This window comes from Myotis yumanensis, unplaced genomic scaffold (assembly GCF_028538775.1).
Source record: "Myotis yumanensis isolate MYYU_CA2020_CCGP unplaced genomic scaffold, mMyoYum1.0.hap1 SCAF_16, whole genome shotgun sequence".
NCBI lineage: Eukaryota > Metazoa > Chordata > Mammalia > Chiroptera > Vespertilionidae > Myotis > Myotis yumanensis.
In genome coordinates, this window is record NW_027223767.1 from 524923 (window position 1) to 541938 (window position 17016).

The window sequence follows — 17016 nt, forward strand, 5'->3', positions numbered from 1 at the left end:
TGAACTCTCCTAAGAGGCCTTCCTAGTCATTCCCCAGATCAGCTTTAATTCTCTGCACGGCACTCGTGCCACCAGTATCTCTCCCGCTACACTGTGGGCCCCTCCTGGGCAGGAATCTTGCCAACTCATTCTCTGCTGTATTCCTGATGCACAGCCCAGGGCCGAGCACATAGAAGGTGTCTAATAAATATTTGAGGAATAAACAAAGGAAGGACGGAAGCATGCCACAGATATCAATGAAATGCCTCGAGGCCCATGCTGACCTCCCAGGCACCCATATGACTCAGACAGGCCCTCCAGTTGGAGACATTGACAAGGTTAGTCAGGGAGCTGGACAGACAGCCCAAGAATTACAAAACTCCATGAGGGTGCTATAAATAGATGCATGAGCAAGAGTCCCAGGAAGACGCCAGACTCCACCTGGGTGAGGTCAGGGAAGGCTCCTCAGAGGAGGTGACTTTAAGACTAGACCTTGAAGGATCTGTAGGAGCTTCTCAGGCAAAGAAGCAAGAGTCTCCCTAGAAAGGGTTGTAGGTACGAAAGGGGTCGCACAGGAGGGCCAGTGGGGAGCACCACAGGAGAGCTGTTTCTCAGCTGCTGCAGCAATATCTGCCAGCCGCCCTCTGCCTGGAAGTAGTACAGTGAGGCTGGGGGACCCCACCGCCATTCAGAAACCAAGAGGGGCATTTGACAGGGTCACAACAGCTGCCTCTTACCCTGACTCTGAGAAGAAAAGTCCCAAACACCCCTCTCTGCAGACTCCAGGGAACTGAGGCATGGGAGGAAAGGGAGGGTGTAACCAAGCATTGATGTGGGTGTGAGCTGAGGTGGGCAGGACCTGGGGTGACAGAGGGCTGGAGAGAGGGTGGTCTGAACCCAGGATCGGGGAAGCTCATTCATTCATTCAACAACTATTGAGCACGTACTGTGTGCCTAGTACGAGGGCACAACACTGAACAAGATAGACACAACTCCCAGCCCGCCGGAGGTGACGGACTAGTGGGTGAGCCCCAGCAAAATGCCCAAGTGCAAGCAGTCTGCCAGAGGATGATAATTCCTATGGAGAAAAGGAGGGAAAGGAATATGGATGGAGACAGGGACGTGGATGGGTGGGGTGGGGACTGTAACTTTGAAGAGGGAGGTCTAAAACGCCTCCCTGGGAGGTAACCTGAGCCTGGACCTGAGGAGGAGCCCTGAGGATGTCTGGGGAGCACACGCCTGAGATGGATGCGTGTAGGGGAATGACAGTGCGGCTGCATGAGTGGGAGGTGCTGGGGCCCCTGCTCTCACCTCTGTGCTCTCTTGCTCATTCACACACCTTGGCATAGTCCCAACCCCACAGACCCCTTTAAACCTACGTCCACACAGCCATGTACAGGCACAGGGAGGCCACACCTGCTCAGGTACATTCGCAGACAGTCCACAGGCCCAGCTGCGCCCTCCCACCTTCCTGATGCCGAGGGCTCCCTGGCCTGCTGACCCACAGCGCCCTCTGGTGGCCAGCTGTGGCGTGGTGCTGGCCACGCTGTGGGAGCTCTGGGCAGCGTCAGGGACCTCCCTGCCTCTCCTCCTCAGGGCTTCCTGGCCCCAGTCCTCCCACATGCCACCAGACAGAGCTTTCTGAATCCAGGGCTGCAGACTCCAGAACGTGCTGAGGCTCCCTAAGTGGGGAATAACCACCCCAGGCATCTCCCCAGCCCAGCACTCCCAACGCCAGCTCTACTCCCGGGACCTTTGCAAAGGCTGTTCCCACAGCTGGGAATGTCCTTCCTTGCATTTTCCACCTGACTCATCCCTACCCGCTTCACGAGGACCAGCTTTGCCTGGTCGGTGTGGCTCAGTTGGTTAGAGTGTCATTGCACATACCAAAAGGTCACAGGTTCGATTCCCGGTCAGGACACATACCTAGGTTGCAGGTTCAATCCCTGGCCCTAGTCAGGGCATGTGCAAGAGGCAACTGATCGGTATCTCTCTCTCTCTCTCTCTCTCTCTCTCTCTCTCTCTCTCTCTCTCTCATCCCCTCTCTCTAAATGTCAATGAACATGTCCTTGGGTAAGGATTAAAAAAAAAAAAAAAAAAAAGACCAGCTTTGAAACCAGGAAGGGAGATTCTGTGGAATACCCCAGGCCCCACCCAGCCCCTCTCATCAGGAACCCCAGCTCGGCCAGTGGTCGCACCCCCACCTGCCTCTCCGTCACACTTATGCTGCCCCAACACAGGGTGGGGCTGGGTCCTATGACCCAGCAGCAGGGGCTGGAGGCAGTTCTCTGGAGCAGGAGGAAGCCCTTGAAGAGTTGGGGGGAGGCAGGAGCCTCCCACTCAGGGTCAGGCTCCGAAGTCACAGCACAAAAAGGAGGGAACTTCGAGTGTCCAAGGGGGATCCATACACGTTAGATGGCTCCACCAGCAAAACAGCAAGTACCATTGTTAGAGCCTCTGCTGTGTGCTAACCCTTGAAGCACATCATCGCAGGGACTCCCTCCAAGGCCAGCCGCACGGGGCACTGGCTTTGCTGTGATCTCTGAGGTTCCCCCGCACACAGGGAACAACTGTGCCTTGGAGGAAGGTGAGAAAGGATGGGGAAGCTGAGGCTCGGGGCGGTGCAGAGCCACGGTACTGGCAGAGCTATTGCTGGAACTGTCAGATGAGACAGTGTCCCTTCCTTTTCCGACACAAGCTTGTCTTCTGCAGAGCAAAACACAGCTGCTTTCTGGAGAGGTGCCAAGCTGTTGGATCTTGATGGAGCCCTCGGGCCTGCTCTGCCCCACATCCTGCAGAGCTGCACCCCAAGAGCCTGGCTCAGAGACTGCCTGCCTTCCCTGGTCCTCACGTGTGGCACTTCCTGCCCAGGGGCGGGCACAGGCATTGATTGACACCTGTTGCCCTCCGAGCCTGAGACTTGACATGACCTGATGAGGCTGGTGTGGCTATTCCTTCATCTCAGAGACAAAACGGAGGCCCGAGGTTTCAGACAGGCCCACTGCCAGGAGGGATGGAATCGGGCTTTTAACACAGGTCATCGGAGTAGCCTTCTGCACGGCGGGCATTGGCTGGGAGACTCGCGCTGGTTCCCTGGGATTCAGGACCTCCGAGTTGTTGGGGGGAAGTGCTGTACACCCAGAGACAAGATCATAGACCGGGGAGAGGAGAGGTGGACCTGCATGTGAGTCAGGCCAACTCCATGACCTGGGTGCAGCCCAGTATCAGCTGCTCAGGCTGCTTTCAGATCTGAGGGGAGTCCTGGCTCCCCAAGAAGGAGCCAAGTGACCTTGAGCCAACACTTGTCTCAGCCACGCCTTGGAGATCATCACTTCAATTTTTATCAGTGTTTCTTTTCTTAAAAAAATATACTTTATTGATTTCAGAGAGGAAGGGAGAGAGAAACATCAATGATGGGAGAGAATCATTGATCAGCTGCCTCCTGCACACCCCACACTGGGGATCGAGCCTGAAACCTGGGCCTGGGCCCTGACCAAGAATTGAACCATGACCTCCTGGTTCATAGGTCGATGCTCAACCACTGAGCCAGGCCGCCGGGCTCTGTTCCCTTCAGCTGTTCCCAAGCCTGGACTTACAGCCCTCCCATGATGAGGGTCTCACCCTCTCACTGGCGGTGTCTTCCATTTTCAGGAAACTCTGACCATTACCAGCTTCTTCCTTAAGTTCTGCTGAAGTTGGTCTCTTAGAGATCCCAAACTCAGATTCAACCCAGCCCTGCAACATAAACTCTTGAGCATGTATTTTTGCTTGACCCTGAATTAAGTGCTAAGGGTACAAGATCCCTGCCTTCATGGAGCAAGTCTTCTGGGGGAGATTGAGAAAAAGGCAAATACGTCAGTGAAAGTAAATATATAAAGTAATTTCAGATAGAGATCAGGCTATGAACAAAAGTCAAGCAGGGAGATGTGGCAGGGGCACTGGGATGGCTCCATCAGGCAGGGTGGTCAAGGAGGCCTTCCTGGAGGAAGTGTCCTCTGAGTTCAGACAAAAGTGACAAGAGAAGCCATGTGGACCTGGGGGCAGGGCCTGACTTAAAACACCCTGACACACAGAGGTCCTCAGGGAGGAGGTGCAGGGACTTCTGGTCACCACCATCTGAGCAGGGACATTTGTCTCCCTTCCCTCCCAAGTCCCCACTAAAATGACAGTAACATTTCAAAACAGGAAGGCAGTCTCGCAAGGGCAAAAAGAGTAGGAAAGTCAATGACAGGGACAGGAGGAATCTACAAAAATTTTAAAGCTGGAAAATAAATAGAAAAATGTTACCAACTTAGCAGAGAAGAGGAAGGTGAGCTCAGTGTGCAGGGAGGGGTCCGTGTGTAGCCCAACCCCCAGACGGGAACACAGCCTGAGAGGGGCGGGGGCGCGTGAGGACCAAGAGCCTGTAAAGGAAGAATTAACCCCCCCACCTCCCAGGAGTCTCCAGGCTGAAGGACCCCTGGCGCCCCGCTTGCTGCAAGAAGAAAAGAAGACAATGATTAACTCCTGAAAACAACACAAAATGGAACATGGAGTTATAAAGTACTGCCTGGCTCAGCTGGGAATGTTTACATAATCATCACATTGTAAACACTAAACACTGATGTCTCCAAGAATGGTGATGAGAGTGGGCACTTGGGGAAGGGAAGTGGGGGGCCCGGTGTGACAGCATTAAATCATCACCTGCTAGCAGGACGCCACCAGACACGGAAGCGGACGAGAAAGAACAGGAGTGGAGTGTAAGCCGGCGGCTGAGAAGTGGGAGGAAGAACGGACGGGGCTGAGGCAGGTGCGCTGGGAGGTCGGCAGTGGATGCAGGCAGCCCGGTCCATTGGGTCACCGCGTTCCCAGGCCTGGAACAGCCTGACCCCCAGCGGGTGTCAGCAGGCAGCGGCCATGCTTCCGTGGCTTTTACCAGCCGTGTAGTGCTGTGTGCCTCGTACACTGTGCAAGTATTACTTCACTGAAAATAAAAGGTAAACTCAGGAAAAGGAAAAGGCCAGTGTGTCCTGCGAGCAGGCAGGGAGGCAGGAGAGGAAGGACGCGAGGTCAGGAGGCGGGCCCACGTCGTGGGAGGCCAAACACCGAACCTTTTTAGAGGACCCGAGTCACTCGGGACGCTCCGGCGGCCAGCCACACGCTCCCGAACAAAAGCCCGAGTCACTCCCCAGGCCCCCTGGACGCCGCCCCGCCCCAGCCAGTGCCGCCCCAGCCTGTGGCCCTGGGAACCGGTGACCTAGTGGCTGCCCGGGGCGGGGAGGAGGGCCCACGCCCAGTGCCCACCAGGGAGACTGGAGCAGGGGAAGGGGCCGTGCCCACCCGGGAGCTGCGTGTGTGGCCCGGGCGCGCCTCCACCCACGCCTGTCTGCGGGGTCTGCGGGGAGAGCTGGGCCAGCAGCTCGCGGGGGAAAGTCAAAGCCCTGATCAGACAGCGCCTGTGACAAACACTTTTTAGCAGGAACAGTAACGACTTTTAAAATTTTTTTATTTTTCAATTACAGCCCACATTCAATATTATTTGTATTAGTTTTCGGTGCACAGTATGGTGGTTAGACAATCATATACTTTACAAAGTGTTCCAGTCCCCACCTGGCACCATACGCAGTCATTACCGTAATATTGACTGTACTCCCTAGGCCAGTGATGGCGAACCTTTTGAGCTCGGCGTGTCAGCACTTTGAAAAACCCTAACTTAACTCTGGTGCCGTGTTACATACAGAAATTTTTTGATATTTGCAACCATAGTAAAACAAAGACTTATATTTTTGATATTTATTTTATATATTTAAATGCCATTTAACACAGAAAAAAACAAAAAAATGAGTTCGAGTGTCACCTCTGACAGGCGTGTCATAGGTTCTCCATCACTGCCCTAGGCGGTACCTTGCATCCCTGTGACTCTTCTGTAACTACCAATCTGCACATCTTAATCCCTTCACCTTCTCACCCCTCCCCGCCCCGCCAACTACCAGTCTGTTCTCTGTGTCTGTGAGGCTGTTTCCGTTTTGTTTGTTTCTTCTCTTTATATTCCACATACAAGTGAAACCCTGTGGGATTTCTCCTCTCTGTCTGAGTGACTTCACTCAGCAAGACACCCTCCAGGCCCGACACCCGGAGCCGGGCAGGCAGGTTCTCACTGGGACGGGAGCTTTCCTTTCTCCGAGCTTTTCTGCCTGTAGACCCTCCATCCAGGCTGGAGCCAGCGGTGAGATTTCCCTCTTTGTTATCCATTTGTCTACTGATCGGCACTTGGGCTGCTTCCAGATCTTGGCTGTTGTAAATAACGCTACAACAAGCATAAGGGTGCATATATTTAGCATCTATTTTTCAAATTTGTGTTTTGAGTTTCTGTGTATATATTCCCAGAAGTGGAATCACTGGGTCAAATGGCAGTTCCATATTTAATTTTTTGAGGAAAGTCCATGCTGTTCTCCACAGTGGCTGCACCAGTCTGCCTTCCCACCAGCAGTGCACGAGGGTCCCCTTGTCTCTGCGTCCTCGCCAGCACTTGTCTTTATATCGATTCTTTCACTGTCTCCCACCTCCCTGCACAGAGAAGAAGCTGTGTTTCCTCAAAAGAAAACTCTGGACCAGCTGGGCAAGGGCCTTACCACCCGCCCCAGCTCCACGAAGGCTCAGCCAGCCACCCTCCCAGATGTTCTGCTCCCAGACCCTCTGGGGTGCAGGAGAGGTTGACCTTGGGAAACTGCAAATGTTCTTGGGTGGAAAGAAGAAGGTGTTCCCCAGGGGGAGGCAGGCTGCAGGGGACACTGGAGGCCACCAGCAAAGGCTTCATCTCCTCCCCACACCCAGCCTGACGCTGGTGGGGATGGCCCGGTTCACGTAGGCAAGTGGCCCGCTTAGCGTCCTCAGCCTAGATTCCCAATCATATGCCAGGAGCCACTTGGAGATGGAGCCAGAGCTGCCAGCCCGAGAGAGTGCCTCGCGTGGCTTAGGCCTCAGCCTTGGAAGGTGAAAGCAGGCAAGGTAGCCTTTGCACTGAGCCTAGGGAAGTGTTTGCAATGACAAGAAAGCAGTGATGATGAGGGCCAGACCGAAAATTAAAAACCTCGTTTAGCATTAACACCACTATCATACTGTCTGCACCGTCAGACACGCCTTCCAGGGGCCCAGTGTCCCCTCCCTTTCCCATAAACACCCCTCGCCTTCGCCTCCTAGTCAGACAGCGTTGGCGGTTCTGCCTGGTCAGAGCATCCGCAGTAGCTATGCTTGTTGATCTCAAGAAACGTGCGCTGCCTCTCACTTAAAGGCCCTTCTATTTGTGAGTTAACAGAGGCCATCGCTTGTGCAAGAAACGGCAGGAAGGACGTGCAGCCTTGCGCCCTCAGAGTGCGTCCCCCAGGGCTGTTCTGTGCGTGGCTGGGAGCTGGGCCACGGCAGGGGACGGCGGCTGTGCAGGGACCAGGGGGCCACATGCCCCAACACGACCTCACCTGCGCCTGGTGGGAATGCTTCTTCCTGCCACCTGGTCTCTGCGTCAAGACATTGGGAAAGTTTGCTAAGAGCTGCAGTTCGGTCGAAGCTGCAGAGTAGAAATGGAGGAGATACTCCGTCGGGTCGGTAATATGCTTTCTGGGCACTGATATTACAAGAAATACTTTTTCTGTCAAACATTTCTGCAAGACCCATGTGTTGTTTTTAACATATATTAAATATATAGTATTTTAATGTTAATAAAGTCCATAATATAATCAATGTTAATGTAATATTTTAATATAAACAAATGCCATGGTTATTTTTATTGACTTTTTTTGAGAGAGAGAGAGCGGAAGGAAGAGGGAGAAAGGGGGGGACATCAGTAAGCTGTTCCACTTATTTATGCACCCGCTGTACTCTGACCAGGGACCCAACCCACAGCCTCGCGCATCAGGACAACTGAGCTACCCGCCAGGGTTACTTTTAGCTCTGCCTGTCGGTTAGCCCAGGCGCCCTCTCCCCTGCGCCTCCCTGCAAGACCCACACTGAGACCCTCAGGGGCCAGGGCTCCGACTCCAGGAGCCCGGCGGGGTGCGTCGGTTTGGCTGAAGCACAGGGTCGCAGCCAGTGCTGATTCTAACCCAGCCCCTGGCCTCACCTGCGAGAGGGAAGCGGTAAGTCGGGTTGACCCTGGACCAAGTTCCAAGCCTGCGCTCACAGGTCCGCGGCAGATCCGTGTGGAGAAAGGCATGACCGCAGCTGGGAAAGTCACAGAACGCCCGTCTGCTCGTCTCCTGCTACGGTACAACCTTCTCCCAAACTCCGCGGTGAAGGCAAGTGCGTTAGATGCTCAGGACAGAGCAGGGGCGGGCTGCCTCTGCCACAGGTCTGGGGCCTCAGCTGGATTCTTAGAGGCCCCATCCTTTCCTGCTGCACCTGGGCTGGGAGGACTCCAGGCTGGGCCCACCCCACCCCCCCACCCCCCCACCCCGCTGGGGCTGTGGGCGGGGCTCCTGTGGGCGGGGGGGGGCTCCTGTGGGTGGGGCTCCTATGGGTGGGGCTCCTATGGGCGGGGCTCCTGTGGGCGGGGCTCCTGTGGGCGGGGCACCTTGGGCGGGAGCACCTGTGGGTGGGGCTCCTGTAGTGGGGGCTCCTGTGGGTGGGGCACCTGTGGGCGGGGCTCCTGTGGCGGGGCACCTGTGGGCGGGGCTCCTGTGGGTGGGGCACCTGTGGGCGGGGCTCCTGTGGCGGGGCACCTGTGGGCGGGGCTCCTGTGGGTGGGGCACCTGTGGGCGGGGCTCCTGTGGCGGGGCACCTGTGGGCGGGGCTCCTGTGGGTGGGGCACCTGTGGGCGGGGCTCCTGTGGCGGGGCACCTGTGGGCGGGGCTCCTGTGGCGGGGCACCTGTGGGCGGGGCTCCTGTGGCGGGGCACCTGTGGGCGGGGCTCCTGTGGCGGGGCACCTGTGGGTGGGGCTCCTGTAGTGGGGGCTCCTGTGGCGGGGCACCTGTGGGCGGGGCTCCTGTGGGCGGGGCTCCTGTGGGTGGGGCACCTGTGGGTGGGGCACCTGTGGGCGGGGCTCCTGTGGCGGGGCACCTGTGGGCGGGGCTCCTGTGGGCGGGGCTCCTGTGGGCGGGGCTCCTGTGGGCGGGGCACCTGTGGGTGGGGCTCCTGTGGGCGGGGCTCCTGTGGGCGGGGGCTCCTGTGGGCGGGGCTCCCGTGGGCGGGGGCTCCTGTGGGCGGGGCTCCTGTGGGCGGGGCACCTTGGGCGGGAGCACCTGTGGGTGGGGCTCCTGTAGTGGGGGCTCCTGTGGGTGGGGCACCTGTGGGCGGGGCTCCTGTGGCGGGGCACCTGTGGGCGGGGCTCCTGTGGGCGGGGCTCCTGTGGGCGGGGGCTCCTGTGGGCGGGGCTCCTGTGGGCGGGGCACCTGCACGCAGCCCCTGCGTCTGGCCAGGGCGTCCTCCCTGCGTGGCAGATGGACTCCCGAGCACAGGAGCCCACAGGCAGCAGGCAGCAGCTGGCTGGCCCGTTCTGATGGAAAGTTAGAGCCACACTTTGTCACTCTGGTGGTTGAAGCAGCCCAGCTGCTTAGAGGGAAAGCACCATAGCCGCCCCCCCACCCCCACCCCCCGCCAGGAAATGGGAGGAAGGACACAGGGTAGAGCAGCCGCTATTGAAGACCGTCCCCCTTCTGCAATCTCTGTGGACAGGGACCATTCGCAGTCCCCTACCCCTTCCCAGTTGGTCAGCATGTCCCAGGGGCAGGGACCCTGGCGGGGTTTCCTCCTCCAGTGAGGAGCTGGAGCCAGTCCCAAGTCCCGATGGGACAGGTGTGGAGAGGGCAGGTGGGGACATGATCTGAAAAAGACTCAGAGGCCTCAGTGGCTGGTGGAGGAGGGTGGGGCCCAGGGAGGAGCCCGAGTCCTGGGGAGAAGATGCCCTTTGCAAAGATGAAACCAGGCAGTGGCGGGGGGAGCAGGGAGAGCACGCCTGGTGGGGCATGTGGAGTTGAAGGGCGTGAGGGCCAGGTCACCTTTCCAGGCTGAGTGCCTGGCCACCCCCCGCAGGAAACCCCGGCTGCCGCTGGAATCACTATCACCTTCTCTGGCTCCCAAAACCCCTGTGCTGCCCTCATCACCCCATAGGTCCTATGGCATAGGAGCCCCTAGGCCCGGGCCTGATGCATTCTGGGTCCCCAGCCACCCAGTGCAAGGAAAGGGCACCCCAGCTGAAGGGCTCTGGGGTGGAGGACCAGCGCCCCCCACAGGCTACTCAGAGCTCGTGGGTCCATGCTGGCTTCTCGTTTACTAGTGTGACACCAAGTGAGCCATGGGATCCAGGGCTGCTCCGAGCCTCAGTTTCCTTCTCCGTGAAGTGGGGGTTTGAAGGGACTCACTGAAGAGTTCTGTGAGGAGTAGAACGTGCCGGCACATGGTCAGACTCACAAGGCCTGGCTGTGAGGGGCCCGCGCCGTGGCCGGAGGCAGAGGAGGCTGCTGGAGCTGGAGCTGGAGCTGGAGCTGGAGGCGTGGGCTCCCGGGAAAATAACGCTTCAGCCTGGCCCTTCCCTCAGGGGTGTCAGTCTGACCCACAGACAGGGAAGGGCAGGTGGGAGGTCCCTCCCCAAAACTCCCAGGCAGCCGGGTTAGAAAAGGGCAGGCCCCTGGAATCACGCAGAACGCCACCGCGGGCGGCCGCCCGCCTCGGAGGGGGAATCAGAGGGCTTCCCAGTGGAGGGGGAAGTTCCCGTTCAAGTTCACAAGGTGACAAGGTGCAGAGTGAAGTGTCCCCACCTTTGTCCCCTGCCCCCTGGGTCCTCCCAGGACTCGGTCCCGTCTGTACCCTTGCAGGACGAGGCGATGGCTGTCCTTTCTCCCTCCCCCACCCACCTCTGCGACCGAGCACCCCGAGATCCAGGTCCTTCCACGGCAGCGCATGGAGAGCAGCCTGGTCCTTATGCGTCTGCAGAGTCTCCACCAAATGATACTCCCACTTCGCTCGCCCCGCTGCAGGCCTTCCGGGCTTTTGCATTGACAGTGCAGATCCCCGCACACAGCCTCTCCCACCCGCACAAGTGTCTCTGAGGAAGGCAGGCCCAGAGGGAGATGATGGGCTGAAGGCACCGTCACAAAAACAGGCCTGCCTGCTGCCCGCCGCACTGCCCTCCCCTCTGTGGGAGCCCCAGCAGCCGAGCCAGCCTGTTCCCGCCAGGATGACGTTAAAGAGCAGGAGACCCAGGGGTGGAGGGTGGCCCCCGAAGCGGGTCTGTCTCGTGGGTAAGGTGCAGAGAGGGGAGCCACAATTAACGTGAAGGGAGAGGGGGACGGGGTGAAGCAGCTGCTGTGTGGTCAGGGAGGGTGTGCCCGTGCCGGGCCCAGGCGCCTGGACTGCTGGCCACACGGAAGGGCTCTGAGCTGGGCTCGCAGTCAAGTGCTCAGGCCGAGAGCATAGCATGCCTGGGTTTAAATCCTGCTCTGCCACGAATTTATTGACTGAGTCACTTGGCCTCTCTAAGGCTCATTTTCCTTATCTGTAAAATGGGTCATAAGAGCTGCTCCCTAGAGTGAGATACTTCACCCAGAGCCCCATGCGTGGCACCTACGAGGTGCTCAGTAAACAGTCCCTGCGAGCCCCCGGTTGTCTTCTGCTCAGCCTGACAATACGCATGAGCCGGGCGAATGTCTGCTGCCTGCCGGTGTGAGCAGAGGACAATGCCAGTGCCAGGAAACCGGTGCCGCCCCCGGGGCCGCGGCTTGGGGCGGCCACAGCGCCTCTTCAGACCTCTGCTGTCTCATCTGACCATCAGGGATCTGGCCCTGCATGTGTGGTGATGCTTGAACGAGGGGCCATGTCTGTGTGCACCAGCCTTGGAAGCCGGTGCTGGCCAGGGGAGGGGTGCTGGCCAGGGCAGGGAGGGCCGGGGCGGGGCGGGCGGGGCAGCACCTCCACAGCCTCCTCTGGACCAGCCGAGCAGCCGGCTGGTTGTGATAAGTGACGGTTATAAACAACCAACAACACAGACGGCCGGGCTCCGTGGAGAACCCAGCAGGGGACCCTGGCAGAGGGACAGGAGCCTTTTCTAGCCACATGACAGGACAGTCATAAACGCAGGAGTCATAAGGTCACGATGAGAAGCACACTCACTGAGTGTGTATGATGTTATTTAACCCTCAAAATAGCCCAGAGAGAAAATATTTTCGAAACACATCTCTGTAAAGGGCTTATACCTAGAATACAAAGAATCATAAGAAAACCAATAACCCAACTTAGACAATGTGCACAAGACCTTAGATACCTCACCAGAGAAGACACCCGGATGGCAACTGAGCTACATCCTTAGCTTCAGGGGACGCAGACTGGAACCACAATGAGAGGCCACTGCGCACCATCCGGAGGAGCGAAAACGTAAAAGACTGACAGTGCCTCATGTGGGACAGGCTGTGCCACCCTGGGACCCTCACACACTGCTGGCGGGAGTGCAAAGCGGCACCACCCCCGGTGAGCAGTGTGACAGTCCCGATAAAATTAAATATACACCTACCTGCAGCCCAGCCCCTCCACTCCCAAGAGAAATAGAAACCACACACAAAAACCTGTATGCAAAAATGTATAGATTTATTCTAAGTAAAACAAAGAACTCAAAAGTCCATGAATTTTGAGGATGGAAAAACCAGTTATGGAACACTGGCCAATGGAATACCACTCAGCCGTGAAAAGGGAACGAACCACAGGCACAGGCAACAACGTGGGCTAGTGTCCAGTGCATGAGGCCAAGTCCAAGAAGCCAGGCTAAAAGGTGACACCCATGTGATTCCCTGGCAAAGGCACACTGCCGTGACACACACAGGCCGGCCGCCAGTAAGGCGGGGTTACCTGCAAAGGGGCATGAAGGAGATGTGAAAGTGAACTGAGAGCTCCGGGTGATTTCTGTGGTGGTCATTGCAAAACTGTATGCATCTGTCACACATCATCAAACTTACATTGACTGGGGGGACTTCATTGCCTGTAAACCACACCTTATTAAAGCCAGAGGACGAGAGAAGCCTGTTTGGTTAAGAAAAGAAGCCCAAACAGCTGGGGCCATTCCTGCTGTTCCAGAGGAGGAAACGGAGGCTCAGCAGGATGGCGCCGAGGCTCCAAGGCTGCAGCAAACCCTGCAGGAGGAGGCGTGGTGGGGGAACCGAGGCACGGTAGGGCCCGGCTGCGGCTGCGAGAGGAGCTGGAGGCCCGGCCATGCCCTGGGGGCAGCCTGGGTGGTGCAGTGGCCGGCGCAGCTGAGGTTTCAGGGATTGCAGGGCAGAGGCACGTGAGGGCACTGACGGTGCTTCTCACGGGTCACCTCACTAACTGCCCCCGAGCTGTGGCCCGAGAGGCAGGCGAGTCCCCAGTTCACACAGCAGAGCTGAGCCTTGGACGCCAGAGCCGTGCTCTTGTTCTGGTGACGGAAGGGCAGAGGGGAGGCCCCGAGGACCAGCGTCACTCCCCAACTCCATGTGCACCTCAGTACACCCATTTCTCCTCTCTGGGCTTCAGCCTCCACCTCTGTAAAGTGGAGCTACAATAGCACCACCCGCGGAGCTCCAGGAGAGAGGGGAGCCCAGGGTTGGAAAGTGCTGCCTGTGGCCTAGTCCCACCAGCCCAGACACCGGCTCCATCGGGGAGGAAATGAATTAGAAAGGGAGCCAGTGGGGAAAGGACACGCCCTCCTGTCCTTTGGGCCTTGGCTTTCCTTGCTGGCAGGGGAGCGAGCTGGGCTACATGACAGCTGGCAAACTGGGGGCATTTCCAGCCCCACAGACAGTCTGCTTTATTCCCAGGGTGGCTTTCTCCTACCCTTTCCCCCATTTTTTTTTTTTTTTTTTTGGTTAATCCTCACCCGAGGATATTTTTCCATTGATTTTTAGGGAGAGTGGAAGAGAGAGGTAAAGACAGAGAGAAACATCAATGTGAGAGAAACACATCGACTGGTTGCCTCCTGCTGGAGCCCCGGCCAGGACCCAGGCTGGGGAGGAGCCTTTAACCAAGGTACATGCCCTTGACCGGAATCAAACCAGGGACCCTTTGGCCTGCAGGCCGACGCTCTATCCACTGAGCCAAACCGGCTAGGGCCCCCCACCCATTTTTATTATGAGAAATTTCGAGCACATAAGTTGGAGCCTGGAGTGGCCGCTGCTCACACTTGTCCTCTGGCTCCCTGCTCTGCGCCTCTCTCCCGTGCAGACACGAGCTGTTGAGGGGAACTCATTGCCATCATCCTCATCTTTTGTTCCTAACCCTCAGCACGTAGCGCCTGAGAACAAAGACATTCTGCTTGTAAGCACGATGCGGCTCACCAGCGAGGGAACAGCGGCGATCCCACAGACACCTAACACACGGTCCGTGTCCGAGTGCCTGGCCAGCCCCAAGTGCCTTGCGTGGCTCCATTATTCTGAGCCAGTATCTAACAAGAGTCACACACTCCACTTGGTTTTATCTCTTTCTCCCTCCATTTTTTATTTTGAAAAAAATTACACCTCCAGAAAAATGCATGAATATGCGCCTGGCCCCACCGACTGCTGGCACTTTGCCTCCCTCTCCCCCCCTCTCCCCAAACCTTGAAGAGTTGGTGGCAGACACACATAATTGTGCTTTTTCATCCGTTGCCATCACTTAAACATCAGGAGAGCTCACTTAGTCTTTGATTTCCAGCTCCTACTGAAAACCCAGAGGCCCCGAGCAGGTCTCCAACACAGAGCAGTCAGCTGCAGTGAGCGGCAGCGCCCCTCTGGAGGGGCTCGCATAGCCCCCTTTGTCCGACACCCCGCCTGCCTCTCTCAGTCACGCAGGTTCAACCCTCCCTCCACTCCAGGCACTCTCCTGGGGAGGATGCCATCTCCCCCTCTGGGGGCTCCTGGCCCATCGTGGGGCGGGTCCTCCACCACGTGTCAGACTCGGAACTTAGCCTCCCCACCACCAGGGAGAACGCTGACAGTTCTCAGACTCCCCAGGCCCAATCCCTGCCTCTCAGGGCCCCAGCACTCTACACAGCACCTGGCCCACAGGGAGCACTCAGGAGGTGCGGCTGCGGTGTAAGCTTTCTCAGAAGACAGGCACATACATGTATGAACAGAATCCCATGTGGTGAAAAAGTGGGAACTGACCTACATGCTCAACAACAGGGAACTAACGGATTAGATAATCATTGTGTCCTTAAGATGCAAGAGTCGGCAGCTGAGACAAAGATGCTACATTTAGAAAAGACCCAAAAGAACACACACAAAAAAGAAAATTAAAAAAAGTTTTTAAGAACTGACCCAAGTAGCCATCAATAAAGGACCGTATCAAAGGGAATGGTTAAGTCTAGTCCTCTGCTAGGACATCATGGGTTTATATGTGGAAAACTAGAAAAATTCATAAGAAATAAGTAAAAAGGCATCCCCTCTGTGTGGAGGCAGATTGTTCCTAATTGCAAATATATATGCATACATATATACATATACATATATATATACATATACATATATACTTACTTATTCTTACTTTATTTTTATGGGGTGTTGTGTGTGTGTGTGTGTTTTAGTTTAGAGGGAGAGAGAGGGAGAAACATCAATTGGTTGCCACACACACACACACACACACACACGCCAACTGGGGTTCAAACCCCCAACCTGGGCATGTGACCTGGCTGGGAATTGAACCCACAACCGTTTGGTTCTCCAACCAATTGAGCCACACTGGTCATGACTGCCTGTATATATTTTGTTTTGATTTTGAAACATGTGACTATATTACTTAGCCAAAAATTGAATTAAAAATATCATTAAAGAGCCCTGACCTCTGTTGTTCAGTGGTTAGAGCATCAGCCCACGCAATGAAAGGTATCATGTTCAATTCACTGTCAAGGGCATGTACGGGAGTTGCAGGTTCATTCCTGGCCCGGTGGGAGTGCGTGTGGGAGGCAACCAATCCATGTGTCTCTCTCACATCGATGTTTCTCTCTGTCTCTCCCCCTCCCTTCCACTTTCTCTAAAAATCAATGGAAAAAATATCCTCAGGTGAGCATTAACCAACAAACAAACAAAACAACCCATCAAGGGCGGGCAAATTGTGGTAAAAGCCTACAATGGAATACTACTCAGTAATGAAAAAGGTACCCTCAATATAGATGAATCTCACAGACAAGATGAATGAAAGAAACTGTACACTAAACAGTATATACCATGTGGTTTCAATGATGTGAAATTCTGGGAACAGCTAGAAGTCAAGGTAGTAGCGACTTCCAGGGGTGGGACACGGCTCAGAGGGGGCAATGGAAACCCTGGCATTATTCATCTTGCCTGGGTGGTGGTCACCTGGGAGTGAACAGCAAGTTTACACTTTAATTAGCAAACGAGTAAAAAGTAACCTGTAGTCCCGTGACTCCGTGCTGCAGCTACCGGTGGGAGCGAACATGGCTTCCGATGGGAGCCGGTGCAGGGGCAGCAGGGGCCTGGCAAGTTCTCTTTCCAAAAAGAAATTGGACCCCGAGAGTCCTGTCCTCTCCCAGCAAGTCCCTGGTCTTGTTGGGACGCCCTTTCCCCACCTTTGGCTTGAATCCAGGCATCTCCAAGGCCTCTGCCTGCGATTCTGCCTCTTGAGGGGCGGTGGCCTTGCGCTCCTATCTCAACCCCACAGCCGGTCACCTGGGCGGGGCCGCAGGGCGCCTCCCCGCGGTCTCGCAGGCCCTGGGCTGCCCCTGGCTCGTCTGTAGTCACGGTACCTGTTTCTCAGCTGAGTCCTCACCGAACCTCCCTGGAGCTCAGCAGGGTTTTGCTAGGCACAGGCCGCGCACGCAGCAAGTGCTGAATAAATGGTGGCTGCGAGGGAATCATTGGACTTTTCCTGCAGATCATGATATCTCTCTAAGGTGGGGTCCGTGTGGGGCCCAAAGTTACCCGTGAATCAAATGCAAGAGGGAAAAGCGGCCTCTGGCGGACGCGGCGCGCGCGGTGTTTGGAGCGCCCAGCGGCGCGCAGGGGGCGGGCCTGGCCCTTTAAGAGCGGACGGAATGTATCAAAACAAACCGGCCGGCACCCACTGGCCGCGCGCAGCACGTGACCCCGGCTGGGCCCGCCCCCTTTTGT